This window comes from Aythya ferina (assembly GCF_964211825.1).
Source record: "Aythya ferina genome assembly, chromosome: 7".
Classification (NCBI taxonomy): domain Eukaryota; kingdom Metazoa; phylum Chordata; class Aves; order Anseriformes; family Anatidae; genus Aythya; species Aythya ferina.
The window spans coordinates 8,926,440-8,950,289 of NC_140302.1; the positions used below are offsets into that span (position 1 = coordinate 8,926,440).

The window sequence follows — 23,850 nt, forward strand, 5'->3', positions numbered from 1 at the left end:
TATTGGGGAGGTATTGGGGAGGCAAGGACAATCCCCAGACATGGACTGTATATCTCGAAACAAGACACTGGAACTCATGATAAGGAAGCGGCAGACGGACAGAGAAACGAATGTAAGGACTATAAATCTCGAAACTGGACATTGGAATTCATTATAAAGATACAACAAACGGGAGAATTAGCAACAACCAGCTCTTGCAATTAAGAAACCTGCCAATTCAGCAGATTCCTGACCAAAGGTGAAAAGTACACTGTGAGGAAGACTCGGGGTCTTCCTCCCAAAGACCCCTGCCCACATCCCAAAGACCCCTGCCCACAATTCTTGGAAGGCTCTGCGCAGGCGCAAGGTGCCAAAAGACTAATTAGCATGAGAAGCGAGGGAAGGCGGGGATAGGTAATGCATATGTATAGGTGCTTGTAGAATATTGATAGATTGATTGTATAAATTCAAGACTGCTTTCTGCTTTGAGTATGCACGATAGGTGGAGAGATCCCCCGTGCATCCAGCGCTGCAATAAAGAATATACCACTTAAAGGAATTTCGGCTTCGATCTTTGAATCAATCTGGCACCCCAGATGGGACAACCTCTCTGCCGGACCGCAGGACCCGCTGGGAACAGGACTCCCTAGGGTACCCCCGGGATTTCCCGGAGGGACTCCTCGACCCACCGGATCACTGCGGAGGCAGACAAGGACCCCATCATTGTAAGTGAGTATATTCTTTATTCTGGTTTGGTTTTCTGGTAGACCGGTCATCTGGAACTGTCTGTAAGTCAGAAGGTGATCTTCTGCGAGGCAGTGTTTGGTATATACTTTGTGGTTAGCACCATAAGTATATGTTTGGGGACCTTAAGGAAGGAGCTCGCTTTAAGGTCCATCTGGAATTGTGTTGTCTATTTCGGTTTTCTGACTCATGGAGTATGGTATTTAACTCTGGTTATTGTTACTGCGATTTTGGCTATTTTCCTGGTGGTAATAGTAGGTTCGTGGCATTGTTATAAGAAAGATATCGTTACGGTGTTACACAGTTCGGTTTTCTGACTTATCGCATGTGGAATTTGACTCTGACTATTGTTATTGTGATTTTGGCAATATTGCTGGTAATAGTAGTTTTGTGACATCGCTACTGAAAGATAATGCGTGCCCATGTTTTTGTGAGTGATACGTTTTGTGATACGCTTTTGCAAGTAACATGTGTATTCTGAAAGTGTAAACTGGAAAATGGGGGGGCAAACAAGCAGTGAAATTTTAAAGAAAAGTGTGTTAGGATGTGTTTTAAGTCACTGGAAGGATATTGGAGGATCTGCCGGTGGAAGTGTGAACAGGAAAACATTGATAAAATATCGTAATCAGTGGTGGCCGCTTTATAAGCTGGAATGTGGAGAAAAGTGGCCCCTAAATGGAACTTTAAACTATAATATTTTGCTACAGTTAATGTTGTTTTTTGAGAAGCAGAACAGGATGAAATGTTGTATACTGATGTTTCAGCATCTTGGTGGGAAAAGGTACGGAATTAAGTTGGCCCCTGACTGAGCCTTTGATGTTGGCATTAGAGAAGTACAGGCTGGAGAAAGATAAAGGAAGTGTTAAAAGGGTTGTTGAAAGTGTTAAAGGTGTTTGAAGTTGAATGAGCAGGGAAAGAGGATGTAGGAATGTTAATAGTTCTGCCTCTGCCCGAGGCAGAGATCTTAAAATCACGGGTGTTAGCCCTGTAGGGCAAAGGGGGACCATGATGGGTCCGAGAGAGTTGTCACAGAAACAGAAAAGCAGTTAACTCTTAAAACAACCTGAGTTCATGTGCGAGCTCAGATTGCCGATGGGACCGCTCAGGGAACTGTGGACAATTGCATTCCCCTGACCGACCCCCGCTAAGACCCGAATCATCCTGAAAATTATGAACGGTTATACTAAAAGTAAAATACTAAAAAGTAAATACTAAAACCTGGATGAATTGGGAATTGAGAATATGCTTCCATCAAGGTCTAAAAGAAACCCCTATGGAATTTTTAGACCAACTCTGAAATGTAATGAAAATAAATAAATAAATAAATAAAACAAAACGGTTTGGACCTGGCTTCGGAGGACAAATTGACTAGCCTTTTCCTAGGGTAATCAACCCCTGATTTCAACAGGAATAATGGGGACCTGGGGAACCTACCCTAGCGGATCCTCCACTGGTTATAATGAAGCTAGGGGAGGAATGGAAGTGAAATTTCTTATTGATATGGGGCAACGTATTCAGTTCTAAATCAAGCATTAATGCCTTCACAGAATTATTATGTTAGGGTAAAAGGTGTGTTGTGGTTTAACCCGGCCGGCAGCTAAACACCACGCAGCTGTTCGCTCACCCTCCCCCTCCCTCTCTGGGACGGGGGAGAGAAATGGAAAGTGAAGCCCGTGAGCTGAGATAAAGACAGTTTAATAAGACAAAATAATAATAATAATAATAATAATAATAATAATACAATGATGATAATAGTACCACTACTAATAATAGGTACAAACAAGTGATGCACAATGCAATTGCTCACCACCTGCTGACCGATGCCCAGCTGAACCCCGAGCAGTCCGGCCCCCTCCCCCGGCTAGCCACCCCTATATATTGTTTAGCATGATGTCAGATGGTATGGAATACCCCTTTGGCTAGTTTGGGTCACCTGTCCTGGGTCTGTCCCCTCCCAGCTCTTACTGCACCCCCAGCCTGCCTGTTGGCAGGACAGGGCAAAAGGCTGAGATGTCCTTGGCTTGGTATAAGCACTGCTCTGCAACAATTAAAACATCGGGGTGTTATCAGCACTCTTCTCATCCTAAGCCAAAACACAGCATTCCACCAGCTACTAGGAAGAAAATTAACTCTGTTCTAACTGGAACCAGGACAAGGTGTAACCGAAAAGGCTTATTTTTGTGAACCTTTGAAGTACAAGTTAGGGAAACAATGGGGCATACACAGATTTTTATATATGCCTAGCTCCTCATGGGCACTCTTAGGTAGAGATTTATTAGAGCAAGTAGGAGCAGAAATTGTCTTTGAAAAAGGGAAAATGGAATTAAGTATAGGAGAAGAACAACTAACAAATGTGTTAAGCTTGGCACTAATACAAACTGACCCTAAAAGTGAAATACCTTTAGAGATCACAGATCAAGTATGTCCAGGAGTTTGGGCTACTGAAACCCCTGAAAGAGCTAAAAATGTGACCTTAATAATTATTAAATTAAAGCCAGGACAGAAACCCGGTAAGGTTAAGTAATATCCTTTGAGGATAGAAGATAGGAAAGGAATTAAAGAGATAATTAATAAATTTTTACAGTATGGATTATTGATTGAATGCAAATCAGAATACAATACACCCATATTGCCAATTAAAAAGGCAGATGAAAAAGCTATAGGCTAGTTCAGGATTTGAGGGCCATAAATAAAATCACTGAGGATATACATCCAGTAGTGGCAAACCCTTATACTTTGCTGACTAAATTAAAGAATAGTCAAGTCTGGTTTACCGTACTGGATTTAAAAGACGCCTTCTTCTGCCTAGGCTTAGCCACAGAAAGCCAAAACCTATTTGCCTTTGAATGGGAAAATCCCGATTCAGGCAGAAAGACGCAGCTTACGTGGACATTACTACCTCAAGGATTCAAGAATAGCCCCACTATTTTTGGAAACCAATTAGCAAGGGAACTCGAAACATGGATGCCTCCGGACACTGAAGGTGCTTTGTTACAATATGTAGATGATCTCTTAATAGCTACTGAGACTAAAGGGAGTTGTATTCAATGGACTATAAGTCGTCTTAATTTTCTGGGTTTAAATGGATATCAAGTCTCTTGACAGAAAGTCCAGCTGGCTCAACAAAGTGTGACCTATCTGGGATTTGAAATTTCGGAAGGACAACGAGAACTAGGAACTGAACATAAGGAAGTCATTTGCCGGACTCCAGAACCTCAAATGGTAAAGGAGCTACAAACCTTTTTAGGAATGACAGGTTGGTGTCGCCTTTGGATTTATAATTATGGACTATTGGTAAAGCCTCTATGTGAATTGATAAAGATTAACCAGTCAAAGTTAGTCTGGACTGGAGAAGCACAAAAAGTCTTTAAACAACTTAAACAAGAATTGATGATTTTGAAATATCAAGCAATATTGGTAGAACAGGACAACGTGGAAATTGTGATAACTAATATTGTGAATCTAGCCTCTTTTCTTAGTGATGCTCCGGCACAGCCTGTGATTCACGATTGTTTAGAAACTATAGAGACTGTGTATTCCAGCCGACCAGACCTTAAGGAGGAGCCCATGGAAGATGCGGAAGAAACTTGGTTCACGGATGGGAGCAGTTTTGTTATGCAAAGACAACGTAAAGCTGGATATGCTATAACAACTACTCAGCAGGTAATCGAGTCTAAGCCTTTACCCCCTGGAACATCAGCTCAAAAGGCAGAGATAGTTGCTCTCACGAGAGCATTGGAACTGGCAGCGGGAAAAAGGGTAAATATTTGGACAGATTCTAAATATACATTCGGCGTGGTACATGCTCATGGAGCAATTTGGAAAGAACATGGATCGCTGACCGCTCAGTGAAAACACAAAGTATGCTGAAGAAATTTTAAAATTGTTAGAGGCTGTAAAACAACCAGAAAAGGTAGCTATCATGCATTGTCAGGGACACCAAAAGGGGAACACCGATTTTGAAATTGGAAATCGATTGGCAGAGGCTAAGCAGGCAGCTGAAATAACTGAGGTGAAGGCATTGTCTTTGATACCAGACGGTAAAATCCAAACTATATCCAAATTATACAAAAGAAGACTTAAAATTAATTGAAGATTTGAAAGGTAAAATGAAACCAGATGGATGAGTATATTTAAAAGATAACCACATAGTAATACCCTCTAGTTTGACATGGCCCATAGTTCTTACAGAACACAATAAAACGCATTGGGGAGCTGGCACACTGCATAAGAGCCTGAGTCAGACATTAGTGGGACGATATGATAAAACAAGTAACTCAACAATGTAGCATTTGCTTACACAATAACCTCAATACCAAGAATAGAATAAAATTTGGAATAATCGGTAAAGGAAATTATTCGGGGCAACAGTGGCAAATTGATTTTTCAGAACTCCCTAGAAAAGGGGGATATCATTATTACTGGTTCTGACTGACACGTTTTCAGGAAGGCCTGAAGCCTTCCCCTGTCGAACAAACAAAGCAAGAGAAGTGGTTAAAGTCTTGTTAAATGAAATAATACCATGCTTTGGGATTCCAGTAGCAATGTCTTCTGATAGAGTTTCACATTTTTGTGCACAAGTGGTAGAACAGATAAGTAAGATTCTAAAGATAGATTGGCAACTGCATACTCCTTATAGACCACAGGCAAGTGGACAGGTAGAAAAAATGAACCATTTAATTAAATAATAAATAGCTAAAATTGGATAAGAAGCTAATTTGTCATGGCCTCAATCCCTCCCTTTAGCATTACTTGGAATTAGAGTTAAACCTAGAATAAAAGGGAATTTGAGTCCCTTCAAAATCTTATATGGAAGGCCATAGCAATTTCTATTTAGTGGAGAGGACCTAACGCAGTTAGGATCAGAATATTTATATGCTTATATAACTGAACTTCAGAAACAATTAAATAAAGTACATACATTTGTTTTAGGGACCAGGGCTAGAGGGTTGGATCAACCAATCCACCCCTTTAAGCTCGGGAATTATATATATATATAAAGACTTTTTCAGGACAACCCCTACAGGAAAAATGGAAGGAAAGTGGATGGGACCATACCAAGTATTACTGACAACACACACCGCCATTAAGATTAAGAAGCAAGCAGCTTGGATCCACAATTCAAGGGTGAAGAAGGTCCCGGCGAGGATATAGACCACCACTCCAATTGGACCAACAAAATTACGGTTTTCCAGATCCTAATGATTGCAGGGGTGCGGTTCTCGGATTCGGGGTGGGCAACTTGGGATGAGAACTTACACCTGACCTTAATACAAACAATTTCTCAAGTAACTAATAAGACGAACTGTTGGGTATGCACCCATCTGCCACAGCATGGGAATAAGGGTGTATCGTTAATCGGGATTCCCTTGCCTGCAAACTTATCTTGGACTAATTTGTGGGAAAACACATCTTGGGGTTGAAAATATTAAGAAGTTTTGGAACTAGAAGTGAGTAGCTTCATGCCGTTAGAATCCTATTATGTATGTGTACAAAGGTGTAACCCGCCTAAGGGTATAGGAAAACAGCATTGTATAAATACGGATACTACTTATGTGGGAAATCAGACATCTTGTAATTGAACAATGGATATTAGTACGACTAGCGGCTGGGCAAATTCAACCAGCTGGACGGTTCCAGAAGGAAAAGGGTGGTATTGGCTATGCAATGATACAGCCCGTAAGGTCTTGCCTGAGAATTGGAAGGGAACTTGCACTCTTGGAGCAGTAGTCCCCAATATGACAGTACATGATGTAGTGCCTCGAGGTTACTTGAGAAATCATATCCAGAGAATCAGATGAAAAATTAACAATACATTGGTAGAGAGACACACCGCTTTTCATAGTTTTGTGTGATGGTTTATCACATGGTTAGGAGTGAGTGAATTGGAAAAGGCAATAGTTAATATTTCTGCAATTATAGAGAAGTTAGAAAACAAAATTCTGTATGCTATAAAGGCTCAACAAGAAGAGATATCTAGTTTATCACAGGTAGTATTACAAAATCGGATGACCCCAGACTTGTTACTGGCCACTCAAGGGGGAGTCTGTACAGTAATAAACACAAGTTGTTGTATATATGTAGATCAGAGTGGAAGGATCTCTACCGACCTGGAAGAAATATGGAAGCAGACAAGGATCCTACATGAGATCAGTAAAGATGATCTTTCATGGAGTTTTAGTGAAATATGGAATAAGTTAACCTCCTGGTTGCCCAATTTCCAATGGTTGAAACAAGTATTCATTGATTCATTGCTCTAATCGTATTAGTAGTGTTAGGAATATTTGTGTGCATGTTGTTTAGATGCCTGCTTTGTTGTGTTACTGTAAATAATGAAAGTATCTGATGCAAAAGAATTTGCATGGGAAAAGAAAAGGGGGGATTGATTAAGGAGGTATTGGGGAGGTATTGGGGAGGCAAGGACAATCCCCAGACATGGACTGTATATCTCGAAACAAGACACTGGAACTCATGATAAGGAAGCGGCAGACGGACAGAGAAACGAATGTAAGGACTATAAATCTCGAAACTGGACATTGGAATTCATTATAAAGATACAACAAACGGGAGAATTAGCAACAACCAGCTCTTGCAATTAAGAAACATGCCAATTCAGCAGATTCCTGACCAAAGGTGAAAAGTACACTGTGAGGAAGACTCGGGGTCTTCCTCCCAAAGACCCCTGCCCACGTCCCAAAGACCCCTGCCCACAATTCTTGGAAGGCTCTGCGCAGGCGCAAGGTGCCAAAAGACTAATTAGCATGAGAAGCGAGGGAAGGCGGGGATAGGTAATGCATATGTATAGGTGCTTGTAGAATATTGATAGATTGATTGTATAAATTCAAGACTGCTTTCTGCTTTGAGTATGCACGATAGGTGGAGAGATCCCCCGTGCATCCAGCGCTGCAATAAAGAATATACCACTTAAAGGAATTTCGGCTTCGATCTTTGAATCAAAGCCCCCCCAAACACAGGCCCCTACAGTGTACAGGCAGCTCCCAGCCACCCCCAGATGCTGGCCCCAAAGTTGTACAAACAGCTCCCAGCCACCCTGCAGAAACAGATTCCTACATTGTACAAGCAGTTCCCAGCCCCCTAGACACAGCCCCTGACCCCCCACAGATGCAGGCCCCAAAGGTGTACAAGCAGCTCCCACCCCCCCCCCAGACGCAGGCCCCAAGCCCCTCCCCCAAACACAGGCCCCTACAACCAGCACCCAACCCCCTACCCCCGATGCCAGCCCCAAAGGTGTAGAAGCAGCTCCAAACCTCCTCCCTCAACCCAGGCTCCAACAGTGTACAAGCAGCTCCCAACCAACCCTCCCCTTCCCCCTCCCACCCACCCCCAACCGCCCCCCCTCTACCCACCCCCCCCCTCCCCCCCCCCGACACAGGCTCCAAAGGAATACAAAGAGCTCCCACCCCTTCCCCAGACGCAGGTCTCAACCCCCCCTGCACCCAGAAGCAGGCCCCAAAGGTGTACAGTCAGCTCCCAACCCCCTCAATGCTGGCCCCAAGGGTCTACAAGCAGCTCCCCTCTTGTCCCCAGATACCGGCCCCCAGACACAGACCCCAAAAGCCTAATCACAGGCCCTGAACTCTGGAGGCAGGCTCCAAAACCCAGGACAAAGCCCCAGTGGTTCGAGACAGGGCCCAAATCCCAGACACAGGCCTCAAACGCTAAACATATGCCAAGAAAAGTATTAGTGCTGGTGCCAAATGTTACAGACAGGCCCAAAAGCCCGAGATGCACAAGGCTGAGATGTAACTTGGCTTTCTGAATTACTGGAAAGCAGCTTTCATTCTCAGATAATTGTGTGCAGGCTAGATAGGATGGGGCTTCAGGCACCACTTCACCTGAGGAAACACACTGCCATCAGGCACCGCTGTGCCAGACAAGCTTTTTCTGCTAGAACACCCTACTCAGATGCACTGTGGCATTCAAGTGAACTGCTTTCATGCAAATATAACGACTGATGTTACAACCCACCTTGCCTGTGGCACCTGATGAACAGAAGAGTAAGCCACCGCAGCGCTTCAAAACCATCCCTGCACGTGCCGCTCCTTGTCGCTCTCTGGCCTTATCTCATATCCTTAGTCACTTCTGTGGAGAGCCTGCCACGGCACCTGCAAAGCAAGACGGACACCTTTCATAGTCACCTTGTGCTACTTGGTCGTTCTGCTCCAACCCAGCTCATGACCAGCCCCTCTTCTTACATAGCTCTTCAGAGTGCAGTTTGCTCCTTGGAGCCTGTGCGAGACACCTGTGAAAGAAAAAGAAATGCATAGGCCGATGCAGCATCCAAAGACACAGCACAAGTAGGTAAGTTACTCTCATCTGCTCCCTTACCTCTGCCGCTTACCAGCCCCCGAGGCAGATGCTTCAATCTACCCTCTTCAAACAGCTACAACACCTCTAAAAGACAAAGAGGGGATGCTTAGAGGAACAGTGAGACCTACAACACAACAACTGCTACATCTGTTCCTCACTCACCTTGCCAGAGGCAGCTCTGCGTGTGACGTCCCAGGTTGTACACTGCGTTACCTAACCCTTACCGTAACCCTTACCCTAACCCTTCTCACCCTTACCATTACCCAAATCCTTACCTTTACTTTTTCCTTACCCTTACTCTTTCCTTTAACCTTACCCTTACCCTATACCTTACTCCAACCCTTCCCCTTACCTTCCCCTTCCCCTTACACTTAACCTAACCCTTACCCTTACCCTTCCGCTTCCCCTAAAACATATCCTAACACTTTCCCTTACCCTTACACTTACCCTAACCCTTACTATTACCCTTACACTTAGTCTTGCCCTAATCCTTGCTTTCACCCTTACACTTATCCTAACCCTTACCCTTACCCTTACTCAAACCCTTACTCTAACCCTTACCATGACCCATACCCTTACAATTACTATTACACCTGACCCGTACCCTTAAACTTACCCTAACCCTTACCCTTACTCAAACCCTTACCCTGACCCTTATACACACCTTTACCCTTACCCTTAACCTTTCTGCTACACTTACCCTTTTCCTAAATCTAAATCTTACCCTTACCCTTACCCTAACCCTTACCCTTACCCTATCCCTTACACTTATCCTTATTCATACAACTTATCCTTAAACTAACACTTATCCTTAACCTAACCCTAACCCTAAATCTTACCCCAACGCTGACCCTTACATTAACCCTAACCCTTACCCTAAACCTTACACTTACTCTTAACCTTAAGCCTACCCTTAACCTTAACCTAATACTTACCCTTTCTTATCCGTCACCCTAACCCTAAAATTAACCCTAACCATTACCCTAACACGTACCCTTACACTAAACCTAACCCTAAACCTTACTCTATCCCTTACCTGACCCGTACCTTACCCTTACCCTTACCCTTACCCTTACCCTTACCCTTACCCTTACCCTTACCCTTACCCTTACCCTTACCCTTACCCTTACCCTTACCCTTACCCTTACCCTTACCCTTACCCTTACCCTTACCCTTACCCTTACCCTAAACCTTACACTTACCATATAACATACCCTAACACATACTTGTACCCTTAACCTTACCGTTACCCTTACACTTACCCTTACTTTATCCGTTACACTTATGCTTACCCTTAACATAAACCTTACCTTTACCAAAACCATACAACAACACTTACAAGTACGCTTAAGCTTACACTTACCCTAGCAATTACTCGTACAATTACCCTTACCCTTAACCTTACCCTTACCCTTACCCTTGCCCTTACCCATACCATTACCCTTACCCTTAACGTAACCCTAAACCATACACTTCTCCTAACACTTACCCTTACCGTAACCCTTACCCTTTCTGCTACACTTACCCTTAGCCTAAATCTAAACCTTACCCTTACTGTTACCCTAACCCTAACACTTACCCTTACCATTACCGGTACACTTACTCTTACCCTTACCCTATATCTTAACCCTATCCTTACCCTGACCCTTACATTAACCCTAAACCGTACCCTAAACCTTACACTTACTCTTAACCTTAACCTTACCCTTAACCTTAACCTACTACTTACCCTTACCTTTCCCTAACCCTAACCCTAAAATTAACCCTAACCATTACCCTAACAGTTACCCTAACCCTAACCCTTACTCTAACCCTTACACTGACCCGTAGCCCTACACTTACCCGTACCCTGACACTTACCCTAACCCTTACCCTGACCATAGCCCATACCCTAACACATACTTGTACCCTTAACCATACTGTTACCCTTACCCTTACTCTATCCGTTACCCTTATGCTTACAATTAACATAAACCTTACTCTTAACCTTACCCTTACCATAAGCCATAGAAAAACACTTACATGTTCACTTACGCTTACACTTACCCTAGCAATTACTCGTACAATTACCCTTAACCTTACCATTAACCTACCCCTAAACCTTACCCTTATCCTAACATTTACCCTTATACTAAACCTTACCCTTTCTGCTACACTTATCCTTTGCCTAATTCTAAACCTTACCCTAACCCTCACCTTACCTAAATCTAACCATAACCCTAACCCTCACCCTTACCCTTACCATTATACTTACTTTTACCTTTAACCTAAACCTTACCCAGCCCTTACACCCTTACATTAACCCTAACCCTTACCCTAAACCTTACACTTATTCTTAACCTTAACCTTAGCTATAACCTAATGCTTACCCTTACCTTTCCCTAAACCTAACACTAAAATTAACCCTAACCATTACCCTTACACATACCCTTACCCTTACCCTTCCCATAGCTCATACCCTAACACATACTTCTACCCTTAACCTTACTGTTACTCTTACCTTTACTCTATCAGTTACCCTTACGCTTACCATTAACATAAACCTTACTCTTAACCTTACCCTTAACATAAGCCATAGAAAAACACTTACATGTTCACTTACGCTTACACTTACCCTAGCAATTATTCGTACAATTACCCTTACCCTTACACTTCCCCTTACCAAACCATTACCCTTACCCTTAACCTAACCCTTAACCTTACTCTTATTCTAACACTTACCCTTACCGTAACCCTTACCCTTTCTGCTACACTTTCCCTTAGCCTAAATCTAAACCTTACACGTACCCTTACCGTAACCCTCACCCTTACCATTATCCATACCCTTATTCTTAACCTTACCCTAACCCTTAGCTTTACACTTAAGGTTACCATTAACCATACCCTTACCCTAACACTTATCCTGAACCTAACCCTTACCCTTACCTAAACCCTTACCCTGATCCTTACATTAACCCTAACCCTTCCCTAAACCTTACACTTACTCTTAACCTTAACCTTACCCTTAACCTTAACCTAATACTTACGCTTTCTTATCCGTCACCCTAACCCTGAAATTAACCCTAACCATTACCCTAACACTTACCCTTACCCTAACCCTAATCCTAACTCTAAACATTAACCTGACTTGTACACTTACCTTATCATTACACTTACCCTAACACTTACCCTTACCATAGCCCATAACCTAAATCATACTTCTACCCTTAAACTTACCGTTACACTTACCCTTACTCTACCCGTTACCCTTATGCTTACCCTTAACATAAACCTTACCCTTAACCTTACCCTTACCATAAGCCATACAGCAACACTTACAAGTACACTTAAGCTTACATTTACCCTTGCAATTACTCCTAAAATTACACTTACCCTTACCCTTACCCTTAGCCTTACCCTTACCCTTACCCTTAGCCTTACCCATAACATTACGGTTACCCTTAATCTAACCCTAAACCTTACCCTTATCCTAACCCTTACCCTTTTTGCTACACTTGCACTTAGCCTAAATCTAAACCTTACACTTACCCTTACCCTTACCCTCAATCTTACCATTACCCATGCCCTTTCTCTTACCCTTATCCTAACCCTTATCCTTACACTTACTGTTACCTTTAACATTACCCTTACCCTAACACTTACCCTAACACTTACCCTTACCCTATCACTTCCACTTATCCTTATCCATACCTTTACCCTTACCCTAAACCTTACCCTTAACCTAACCCTAACCCTAAACCTTACCTGAACCCTTACCCTGACGCTTACATTAACCCAAACACTTACCCTAAAACTTAAACTTACTCCTATCCTTAACCTTACCCTTAACATAATAGTAACCCTTACATTTCCCTCACCCTAAGCCTAAAATTAACCCTAATCATTACCCTAACAATTACCCTAACCCTAACCCTAACCCTAACCCTAACCCTTACCCTTACCCGTACCCTTACCCTTACCCTTACACTTACCAAACCATTACTCTTACCCTTAACCTAACCCTCAACCTTACCCTTATCCTAACACTTACCCTTACCCTATCCCTTACACTTATCCTTATCCATACAACTTATCCTTAAACTAACACTTAACCTTAACCTAACCCTAAACCTTACTCCAGCCCTTACCCTGACCCTTACATTAACCCTTACCCTTACCCTAAACCTCAGACTTGCTCTTAACCTTAACCTTAGCTGTAACCTAATACTTACCCTTACGTTTCCCTCACCCTAAGCCTAAAATTAACCCTAACCATTACCCTAACAGTTACCCTAACCCTAACCCTTACTCAAACCCTTACAACGACCCGTACCCTTACACATACCCTTACTCTTACCCTTACCCTAACCCTTACCCTTACACTTACCGTTAACATTAACCTTACCCTTACCCTAACACTTACCCTTACCCTATCCCTTACACTTATCCTTATCCATACAACTTATCCTTAAACTAACACTTAACCTTAACCTAACCCTAAATCTTACCCCAACCCTTACGCTGACCCTTACATTAACCCTTACCCTTACCCTAAACCTTACACTTACTCTGAACCTTAACCTAATACTTTCCCTTTCTTATCCGTCACCCTAACCCTAAAATTAACCCTAACCATTACCCTAACACTTACCCTTACCCTAACCCTAACCCTCATCCTAACTCTAAACCTTACCCTGAGTTGTACACGTACCCTAACCCTTACCCTTACCATAACCCATACCCTACAACATACTTCTACCCATAACCTTTTCCGTTACACTTAACCTTACTCTATCCGTTACCCTTACACTTACACTTAACATAAACCTTACCCATAACCTTACCCTTACCATAAGGCATACAACAACACTTACATGTACACTTAGGCTTACACATACCCTAGCAATTACTCGTACAATTACCCTTGCCCTTAACCTTACCCTTACCCTTAACCTTACCCATAACATTAGCCTGATACTTACCCTTACTTTTCCCTCACCCTAACCCTAAAATTAACCCTAACCATTACCCCAACACTTACCCTTACCCTAACCCTTACTCTAACGCTTACCCTTACCATAATCCATACTCTAACACATACTTCTACCCATACCCTTACCCTTATTGTAACCCTTACCATTACTCTTACCCTTACCCTTACACTTACCCTTATACTTACACTTACCCCAAACCTTACACTTACCCCAAACCTTACACTTACCATATAACATACCCTAACACATACTTGTACCCTTAACCTTACCGTTACCCTTACACTTACCCTTACTCTATCCGTTGCCCTTAGCCTAAATCTAAACCTTACCTTTACCCTTATTCTAAAACTTACCCTTACCATTACCCGTATACTTACTCTTAGACTTACCCTAAACCTTACCCCAGCCATTACCCTGACCCTTACATTAACCCTAAACCGTATCCTAAACCTTACACTTACTCTTAACCTTACCCTAATACTTTCCCTTTCTTATCCGTCACCCTAACCCTAAAATTAACCCTAACCATTACCCTAACACTTACCCTTACCCTAACCCTAACTCTAGCCCTTAGCGTGACCCGTACCCTTAAACTTACACTTACCCTTATACTAACCCTATCCCTTACCCTTACCATAAGGAATACCCTAACACATATTTGTACCCTTAACGTTACCTTTACCGTTACCCTTAGCTTTATCCGTTACGCTTACCATTAACATAAACCTTACCCTTACCATAAGCCATACAACAACACATACATGTACACTTACGCTTACACTTCCCCTAAGGGGCAGGGTAAGGGCTGGAGTAAGGTTTAGGGTTAAGGTAAGGTTAAGGGTAAGGGTTAGGGTAAGGGTAATGTTAAATGTAACAGTAAGTGTAAGGATAAGTGTTAGGGGAAGGGTAAGAGTAAGGGTATGAGTAATGGTAAGTTTGAGGGTAAAGGAAGAGGTTAATTGTGAGGTTTAGATTTAGCCTAAAGGTAAGTGTAGCAGATAGGGTAAGGGTTACGGTAAGGGTAAGCGTTAGGATAAGGTTAAGGTTTAGGCTTACGGTAAGGGTAAGGGTAATTGTACGAGTAATTGTTAGGGTAAGTGTACATTTAAGTGTTGTTGTATGGCTTATGGTAAGGGTAAAGTTAAGTGTTAGGGTTATTCTTAGGGTTAATTTTAGGGTTAGGGTGAGAAAAACGTAAGGTTAAGTACTAGCTAAAGGTTAAGGATAAGGTTAAGGTTAAGAGTAAGTGTAAGGTTTAGGGTAAGGGTAAGGGTTAATGTAAGGGTCAGGATAAGGGTTGGGGTAAGGTTTAGGTTAAGGGTAAAAGTAAGTATAATGGTAAGCGTAAGGGTGAGGATTAGGGTAATGGTTAGATTTAGGTAAGGGTGAGGGTTAGGGTAAGGTTTAGAATTAGGCAAAGGGTAAGTGTAGCAAAAAGGGTAAGGGTTACGGTAAGGGTAAGTGTTAGGAGAAGTGTATGGTTTAGGGTTACGTTAAGGGTAAGGGTAATGGTATGGGTAAGGGCAAGGGTAAGGGTAAAGGTAAGGTTAAGGTTAAGGGTAATTGTACGAGTAATTGCTAGGGTAAGTGTAAGCGTAAGTGAACATGTAAGTGTTTTTCTATGGCTTATGGTAAGGGTAAGGTTAAGAGTAAGGTTTATGTTAATGGTAAGCATAAGGGTAATGGATAGAGTAAGGGTAAGGGTAACAGTATGGTTAAGGGTACAAGTATGTGTTAGGGTATGGGCTATGGTCAGGGTAAGGGTTAGGGTAAGTGTCAGGGTACGGGTAAGTGTAGGGCTACGGGTCAGTGTAAGGGTTAGAGTAAGGGTTAGGGTTAGGGTAACTGTTAGGGTAATGGTTAGGGTTAATTTTAGGGTTAGGGTTAGGGAAAGGTAAGGGTAAGTAGTAGGTTAAGGTTAAGGGTAAGGTTAAGGTTAAGAGTAAGTGTAAGGTTTAGGGTACGGTTTAGGGTTAATGTAAGGGTCAGGGTAAGGATAGGGTTAAGATATAGGGTAAGGGTAAGAGTAAGTGTACGGGTAATGGTAAGGGTAAGTGTTAGGGTTAGGGTAACGGTAAGGGTAAGGTTTAGATTTAGGCTAAGGGTAAGTGTAGCAGAAAGGGTAAGGGTTACGGTAAGGGTAAGTGTTAGGAGAAGTGTATGATTTAGGGTTATGTTAAGGGTAAGGGTAATGGTATGGGTAAGGGCAAGGGTAAGGGTAAGGTTAAGGGTAAGGGTAATTGTACGAGTAATTGCTAGGGTAAGTGTATGTTAGGTGTGTTAGGGTATGGTAGGGTAAGTGTATGGTAGTGTGTTAGGGTATGTTATATGGTAAGTGTAAGGTTTAGGGTAAGTGTAAGGGTAAGGGTAAGGGTAAGGTACGGGTCAGGGTAAGGGATAGAGTAAGGTTTAGGGTTAGGTTTAGTGTAAGGGTACGTGTTAGGGTAATGGTTAGGGTTAATTTTAGGGTTAGGGTGACGGATAAGAAAGGGAAAGTATTAGGTTAAGCTTAAGGGTAAGCTTAAGGTTAAGAGTAGGTGGATGATCTGGTCCGCATGGTGGCGGAGCTCAAGGAGGAGGTGGAGAGGTTGAGGGCCATCAGGGAGTGTGAGCGGGAGATAGACTTCTGGAGTAACTCCCTGCAGGGCCTCAAGGGGAGGTGCCGAGGTGAGACTCCCCAAATGGGGGCGGACCCCCTGCCCTGTCCCCGTCGGGCAGAGGGAGGGGATCTGGGAGCTGAGGAGGAATGGAAACAGGTCCCTGCTCGACATCGCAGGCGATGCTCTTCCCTTCCGGCCCCACCTTCCCAGGTGCCCTTACGCAACAGGTTTGAGGCCCTAGAGATTGAGAGGCCGGTGTGTGAGGAAGAGGTAGCAAATGTTCCCAGGAGGATGCCTGGGGCGAGGAGGTCGACTCCGCGCCTCAGGACTGCCTCCACCAAGAAAGACAGGAGGGTTATTGTTGTTGGTGACTCGATTCTTAGGGGAACAGAGGGCCCTATTTGTCGGCCTGACCCTACCCGTAGGGAAGTCTGCTGTCTCCCTGGGGCCAGGGTCAGGGACGTTGCCAGGAAGCTTCCTAACCTGGTACGCCCCTCTGACTATTACCCCCTTTTGATAGTCCAGGCGGGCAGTGATAACATCGAAGAGAGAAGCCTCAAGGCTATCAAAAGGGACTTTAGGGGAATGGGTCGGTTAGTGGATGGAGCGGGAGTGCAGGTGGTGTTTTCGTCCATCCCTATGGTGGCAGGGAGGGGTTCAGAGAGGACACGGAAAGCCCACCTGTTAAACACGTGGCTCCGGGGCTGGTGCCAACGCAGAAATCTTGGGTTTTTTGATCATGGGGCACTTTACTCAGCACCTGGCCTGATGGCCGCAGACGGGTCCCTATCTTTTAGGGGAAAAAGGATCCTGGGCCAGGAGCTGGCAGGGCTCATTGAGAGGGCTTTAAACTAGGTAGGAAGGGGGATGGGGCTGAGGCTAGGATTGCTGGGGCTGTGCCAGGGGGAACAATGGCAAGGCCGGAGGATAAGGCAATGGCCCAGCTGAAGTGCATCTACACCAATGCACGCAGCATGGGTAACAAACAGGAGGAGCTGGAAGCCATCGTGCGGCAGGCAGGCTACGACTTGGTTGCCATCACGGAGACGTGGTGGGACCAGTCTCATGACTGGAGTGCTGCAATGCCTGGCTATAAGCTCTATAGAAGGGACAGGCAGCATAGAAGGGGTGGTGGTGTGGCTCTCTATATTAGAGAGTCTTTCGAGGTTGTAGAACTCGAGGTTGGGAATGACAAGGTCGAGTCCCTTTGGGTTAGGATCGGCAGGGACAACAAGGCTAGTGTCCTGGTCGGGGTCTGCTATAGACCGCCGAACCAGGATGAGGAGACGGATGAGGAATTCTACAGGCAGCTGACAGAGGTTGCAAAATCATCAGCTCTTGTACTCGTGGGGGACTTCAACTTCCCTGACATATCCTGGAAGCACAACACAGCCCTGAGAAAGCAGTCTAGGAGGTTTCTGGAGAGCGTGGAAGATAGCTTCCTGACGCAGCTGGTTAGTGAGCCTAGCAGGGGAGGTGCCCCGCTAGACCTTCTCTTCACAAACAGAGAAGGACTGGTGGAGGATGTGATCGTCGGGAGCTGTCTCGGGCAGAGTGACCACACAATGGTGGAGTTCACTATTCTTGGCGAGGCCAGGAAGGGGACCAGTAAAACCGCTGTATTGGACTTTCGGAGGGCTGACTTTGAACTGCTCAGGACACTGGTTGGTGGAGTCCCTTGGGAGGCGGTTCTGAAGGGCAGAGGGGTCCAGGAAGGCTGGGCGCTCTTCAAGAGGGAAGTCTTCATGGCGCAGGAACGGTCTGTCCCCACGTGCCCAAAGACGAGCTGGCGGGGAAGAAGACCGGCCTGGCTCAACAGAGAATTGTGGCTTGATCTTAGGAGGAAAAAGAGGGTTTATAAGCTTTGGAAAAGTGGGCAGGCCACTAAGGAGGACTTTAAAGAAGTAGCGAGGCTGTGCAGGGACAAAATTAGGAAGGCCAAAGCTCATCTGGAGCTCAATCTGGCTACTGCCGTTAAAGATAACAAAAAATGTTTCTATAAATACATCAACAGAAAAAGGAGGACTAAGGAGAATCTCCATCCTTTACTGGATGCGGGGGGAAACTTAGTTACAAGAGATGAGGAAAAGGCGGAGGTGCTCAATGCCTTCTTTGCCTCAGTCTTTAGCGGCAATACCGGATGTTCTCTGGATACCCAGTACCCTGAGCTGGTGGAAGGGGATGGGGAACAGGATGTGGCCCTCATTATCCATGAAGAACTGGTTGGTGACCTGCTACAGCACTTAGGTGTGCACAAGTCGATGGGGCCGGATGGGATCCACCCAAGGGTACTGAGGGAACTGGCAGAGGAGCTGGCCAAGCCACTGTCCATCATTTATCAACAGTCCTGGCTATCGGGGGAGGTCCCAATCGACTGGCGGCTAGCAAACGTGACGCCCATCTACAAGAAGGGCCGGAGGGCAGACCCGGGAAACTACAGGCCTGTCAGTTTGACCTCAGTGCCAGGAAAGCTCATGGAGCAGATCCTCCTGAGAGTCATCATGCAGCACTTGAAGGGGAAGCAGGCGATCAGGCCCAGTCAGCATGGCTTTATGAAAGGCAGGTCATGCCTGACGAACCTGATCTCCTTCTATGACAGAGTGACGCGCTGGGTGGATGCGGGAAAGGCTGTGGATGTGGTCTACCTTGACTTCAGCAAGGCTTTTGACACTGTTTCCCACAGCATTCTCCTCAAGAAACTGGCTGCTCTTGGCTTGGACTGGCGCACGCTTCGTTGGGTTAGAAACTGGCTGGATAGCCGGGCCCAAAGAGTCGTGGTGAATGGAGCCAAGTCCAGTTGGAGGCCAGTCACTAGTGGCGTCCCCCAGGGCTCGGTGCTGGGGCCGGTCCTCTTTAATATCTTCATCGATGATCTGGACGAGGGCATCGAGTGCACCCTCAGTAAGTTCGCAGATGACACCAAGTTAGGTGCGTGTGTCGATCTGCTTGAGGGTAGGAAAGCTCTGCAGGAGGATCTGGATAGGCTGCACCGATGGGCTGAGGTCAACTGCATGAAGTTCAACAAGGCCAAGTGCCGGGTCCTGCACCTGGGGCGCAATAACCCCAAGCAGAGCTACAGGCTGGGAGAGGAATGGTTGGAAAGCTGCCAGGCAGAGAAGGACCTGGGAGTGATGGTTGATAGTCGGCTGAATATGAGCCAGCAGTGTGCTCAGGTGGCCAAGAAGGCCAACGGCATCCTGGCTTGTGTTAGGAACAGCGTGACCAGCAGGGCTAGGGAGGTGATCGTCCCCCTGTACTCAGCTCTGGTGAGGCCGCACCTCGAGTACTGTGTTCAGTTTTGGGCCCCTCGCTACATGAAGGACATCGAGGTGCTTGAGCGGGTGCAGAGAAGGGCGACGAAGCTGGTGAGGGGCCTGGAGAACAAGTCCTACGAGGAGCGGCTGAGGGAGCTGGGCTTGTTCAGCCTGGAGAAGAGGAGGCTCAGGGGTGACCTTATCGCTCTTTTTAGGTACCTCAAGGGAGGCTGTAGCGAGGTGGGGGTTGGCCTGTTCTCCCACGTGCCTGGTGACAGGACGAGGGGGAATGGGCTTAAGTTGAGGCAGGGGAGTTTTAGGTTAGATGTTAGGAAGAACTTCTTCACTGAAAGGGTTGTGAGGCACTGGAACAGGCTGCCCAGGGAAGTGGTGGAGTCACCATCCCTGGAAGTCTTCAAAAGACGTTTAGATGTAGAGCTTAGGGATATGGTTTAGTGGAGGGCTGTTAGCGTTAGGTTGGAGGTTGGACTCGATGACCTTGAGGTCTCTTCCAACCTAGAAAATTCTGTGATTCTGTGATTCTATGTAAGGGTAAGGGTTAGGGTAAGGGTAAGAGTAAGGGTATGGGTAATGGTAAGGGTGAGGTTTACGGTAAGGGTACGTGTAAGGTTTAGATTTAGGCTAAGGGAAAGTGTAGCAGAAAGGGTAAGGGTTACGGTAAGGGTAAGTGTTAGGATAAGAGTAAGGTTGAGGGTTAGGTTAAGGGTAAGGGTAATGGTTAGGTAAGGGTAAGTGTAAGGGTAAGGGTAATGGTACGAGTAATTGCTAGGGTAAGTGTAAGCATAAGTAAACATGTAAGTGTTTTTCTATGGCTTATGTTTTGGGGTCTGTGTCTGGGGGCCGGTATCTGGGGACAAGAGGGGAGCTGCTTGTAGACCCTTGGGGCCAGCATTGAGGGGGTTGGGAGCTGACTGTACACCTTTGGGGCCTGCTTCTGGGTGCAGGGGGGGTTGAGACCTGCATCTGGGGAAGGGGTGGGAGCTCTTTGTATTCCTTTGGAGCCTGTGTCGGGGGGGGGGGGGGGAGAGGGGGGTGGGGGGTGGGTAGAGGGGGGGCGGTTGGGGGTGGGTGGGAGGGGGAAGGGGACGGTTGGTTGGGAGCTGCTTGTACACTGTTGGAGCCTGGGTTGAGGGAGGAGGTTTGGAGCTGCTTCTACACCTTTGGGGCTGGCATCGGGGGTAGGGGGTTGGGTGCTGGTTGTAGGGGCCTGTGTTTGGGGGCGGGGCTTGGGGCCTGCGTCTGGGGGGGGGTGGGAGCTGCTTGTACACCTTTGGGGCCTGCATCTGTGGGGGGTCAGGGGCTGTGTCTAGGGGGCTGGGAACTGCTTGTACAATGTAGGAATCTGTTTCTGCAGGGTGGCTGGGAGCTGTTTGTACAACTTTGGGGCCAGCATCTGGGGGTGGCTGGGAGCTGCCTGTACACTGTAGGGGCCTGTGTTTGGGGGGGCTTGGGGGCCTCCCTCAGGGCGGGGGGGAGGGTTGGGAGCTGCTTGTATAGGGTCGGGGGCCTGCCTTGCAGGGGTTGGGAGCTGCTTGTAGAATTTGGGGCCCTGTGTCTGGGGGGGGGGGTTGGGGGCTGTGTCTCAGGGGTGTTGGGAACTGGTTGTACACCTTTGGGTCCTGTCTCTGGGGGGGAGCTACTTGTACACTTTTGGGGTCTGTATTTGAGGGAGGTTGGGAGCTGCTTGTGCACTTTTGGACCTATGTTTAGGGGGGTTGGGAGCTGCTCATGCATTCTAGGTGCCTCCCTTTTGAGAGGGGTTGGGGCCTGCATCTGTGGGTGGTTGGGAGCTGCTTGTACACTATAGGGGCCTGGGTCTTGAAGGGGGGTCTGGGCTGTTTATACACCTTTGTGGCCTGTGTTTGGGGGGAGGGTGCCTGTGCCTGGGGGAGTTGGGAGGTGCTTGTTCACTCTAGGAGCCTCCATTTGGGGGTCTTTGGGGCCTCCCTTTTGTTATAAGTTGCCCCCTTAATTAATTTTCAGAGAGCATTGCATTAATAATAGAAAGGAATTTATTGAGTAAGCAACAGCAAGCAAAACAGCGCTGGGCGGCCGGGGAGTCTCGGCTCCGCCAACGGCGCGCACCTCACCCCCCCCACGGTCCCTTTTTATATCTTGGTGATTTCAGGATTACGCAGCACATCCTGGTGTATTCTGCGACTGCGCGCACTGTTGCTAGGGTGTCGTCTCTGTCCCTCTGGTGGTCGTGAAGATGAAGGCCGTAGTCTTCCTCCGCGTTGTGGTTCAACTTCTTTTTTTATTTGGTCATGTTGGCCCAGCGTGAGACAGGAATGCAGGATGTTGATACTCTAGTTTAGCAACTTATCAGGAGATGGTTACATGAACTTTGCAGCAGTGTCTTTGAACAAAAGAGGCAACTGAGATGCAGAAGGAGAGAAGGGGAGGGGGTTCTCTTTTTTGTTACATTAAGCAAAAGAATTTTCATAGTGTCTAGCCAAGTATTATACATCTTACTTCAGCAGGGAGCTTTTGCAACTCCTGCTCCTCAAACGGAACTCCTTGTTTTATAATACAAAAGACAATGAACAAACATTTATTGTGTATTACAATCCCTCCTTTTTCTTTTAGTTACTCATTTTGTTCATTGAATCTCTGCAATGCCTGGCTACTAAGAACTAATGTTTCCTTGATTCCTTTGTTGGTACTTATTGGCTCGTATTTGGCATGTATGAGCATTAGATGTGCCGCTTCTAAATGTCCCTTTACAATCGCAATCAATTTATTAAAAATACATGGTCCAAAAGTTAGTGCTATTATTAATAACAAGAAAGGTCCTGTTATTGTTGATAATAAAGTAGTAAGCCAAGGTGAATAATTAAACCAAGATTCGTACCAGCTCTGTCAGGCTTCATTCTCCCGTTTCCTTTTTTTTTTTTTCAACCCTTCCCTGGGTCTTGCCATTGTATCTCTTACCACTCCAGTGTGATCAGCATACACACAGCACTCCTCTTTCAGGGCTGCACACAGCCCACCCTGTTGTAAAAAAAAAATAAAACCAAATCTAATCCCCTACGATTTTGTAATACTACCTCTGAAAGTGACCTGATAGATTTTCCAGGGCCGAGATGGATTGTTCAATTTGTGTCAGGTCCTCGTCCACAGCAATGTGTAAGGAAGTAAATTCTTGATTTTGTTTAACCAACGAGGCTACCCCGGTCCCCACTCCAGCTCCTCCCAGGATTATTAGGGTGGCCGAAGTTAGAGCCGTGAATGGTTCCCGTCTTTCCAGATGGTAACTTGCCACTGTGTGCTGGGTATACATACAATCCTCAGGGTGGTATAGAATCCTTGGTATAATTATCACCTGAGCTCATAGGGCTGCTGAGGGTTGGCACTGTAGTATTTTCTGCAGGCTGGATTCCCTGGACACTTTCTGACAATACCTCATTTGGTCCTACTGCCTATCAGCATCCTCCTTTTTATTAGTATGAGTCCTCCCCTATCTGTTCCGTGTTCGTAAAATCTGACATTTTTCCTAGTACCCAGCTAGTATCGTCCAAGTTTGTTATATTTATATATAGAACCTTGCAAATTTCTTCATTTCCATGGAAGGTTCCTGTATACCCTATACCATGCCCTTGCCACCTGTAACGAGGATCCACTTGTCAATTACAATCTTGCGGCCCATATCCCACTTGTAAGAATTTATTCCGACCAGCCCCGAGTGTCCAGTCCGTATCAATGGTTTCACACCCCCAGTATGCACAATAATATGCGTTTGGATAATTACAGTACACCTTTCCTGGGTTAGAACTTGGGCAGAAATAAAATCCTGATCGGTTAAAGCATGGCTGCACTGACGCCAGGTCACATAATGTGATGCGGAAACTGGGAGCACCCGCTGTCGTTGTTTGCTGGATGATGAATTGATCCTCCCATCTGATTAAGCTCCATTTAAAAGGCTGGTGGGGATGCGCAGACCCATAG

The 23,850-nt window shown here is 45.6% G+C and overlaps 1 long non-coding RNA gene across 3 annotated transcripts in view; it reads right to left on the reverse strand.

The window, feature by feature from the left end:
* The window catches only part of LOC311439513, a 160,665-nt gene that overhangs the window by 44,725 nt on the left and 92,090 nt on the right, over positions 1-23,850 (reverse strand). For all 3 annotated transcript variants that reach the window (XR_014694770.1, XR_014694771.1, XR_014694772.1), the window contains 3 exons: positions 9,073-9,138; positions 8,940-8,986; positions 8,713-8,849 (listed from right to left, as the gene is read on the reverse strand). This is a non-coding gene — a long non-coding RNA (uncharacterized lncRNA). The remainder of the gene's footprint in view (positions 1-8,712; positions 8,850-8,939; positions 8,987-9,072; positions 9,139-23,850) is intronic.